General features: G+C 63.0%; 1 protein-coding gene across 7 annotated transcripts in view; it reads right to left on the bottom strand.

The window, feature by feature from the left end:
• Positions 1 to 262, bottom strand: part of MAP3K15 (mitogen-activated protein kinase kinase kinase 15) — a 134146-nt gene that overhangs the window by 14369 nt on the left and 119515 nt on the right. The window lies entirely within an intron of this gene.

Genomic DNA, 262 nt, shown 5'->3' with positions numbered 1-262 from the left:
GCTGGGCTGTTGGGGCCATGGCTCACTGCAGGCACAGTCCTGTGGTGGCACACAACCGCCTGACCCAGGATCTGCACATGGCGAACACAGCCAGCCCAACCTGGCCTGCCTCACTAATGCATGCCTTTGGACAGAAGCTGTGGGTGGTGGCAGGAGCATTCCCAGTCCTGTCCATAGGCAGCCCAGCTGGCTGCTGCTGCCAGTGCTGGGGACTATGCACTGCATGGGGTGAGGGGGGTGGTGGTATGGCAGCCCCTCCCAA

This window comes from Alligator sinensis, unplaced genomic scaffold, assembly GCF_000455745.1.
Source record: "Alligator sinensis unplaced genomic scaffold, ASM45574v1 scaffold583_1, whole genome shotgun sequence".
Lineage (NCBI taxonomy): Eukaryota > Metazoa > Chordata > Crocodylia > Alligatoridae > Alligator > Alligator sinensis.
Note: the sequence above shows the minus strand (reverse complement) of the source record. Positions and strands in the feature narration are given on the sequence as shown.